The sequence below is a fragment of the Myotis davidii genome, unplaced genomic scaffold (assembly GCF_000327345.1).
Source record: "Myotis davidii unplaced genomic scaffold, ASM32734v1 scaffold89, whole genome shotgun sequence".
NCBI lineage: Eukaryota > Metazoa > Chordata > Mammalia > Chiroptera > Vespertilionidae > Myotis > Myotis davidii.
In genome coordinates, this window is record NW_006300372.1 from 312,827 (window position 1) to 313,261 (window position 435).

At 45.3% G+C, this 435-nt stretch overlaps 2 protein-coding genes across 2 annotated transcripts in view; both read left to right on the forward strand.

Moving 5' to 3' along the window:
• The window catches only part of LOC102757680 (protocadherin gamma-C4), a 130,930-nt gene that overhangs the window by 13,653 nt on the left and 116,842 nt on the right, over nucleotides 1-435 (forward strand). The gene's annotated exons all lie outside the window — the stretch shown is intronic.
• LOC102775405 (protocadherin gamma-B2-like) overlaps nucleotides 1-435 on the forward strand; it is a 28,396-nt gene that overhangs the window by 9,363 nt on the left and 18,598 nt on the right. The gene's annotated exons all lie outside the window — the stretch shown is intronic.

Here is a 435-nt window from a genome sequence, read left to right on the forward strand (position 1 = left end):
TAGTTTATTTTGCCCTCAGTTCTACTAAGGTAAGCAGGGAATATGTTGTTATGACCATTTTATGGCAATGAAAACTAAAAGCACGACTATGTCAATACATATGTTCAGCAAGGTACGTCTGCTCTCTGACGAGTAAAACTCACTTAATTTGGATGAGTACAGTTCACATTCAAAGAAATGACAACCAGACCGGAGATATAGTAAACACTTAAAATGTTACATCCTTCTAAAATGGGAAGAAAAGTACCTGCATCAGGACACAGTGGAATTGTCTTCTAGGCGGCTCCGATTGGAGCGGATTTAGTAACCACTACTGCAGTTCTGCGGCCGAGACGCGGGGTGCCGCTGTCGGCTAGTACTGAGCGAAGTGAGGGCTCTTGACGAAAAGGAATCGCCATCAGGCCGAGGAATCGGAAGAACCGTGCACTCTCCGGC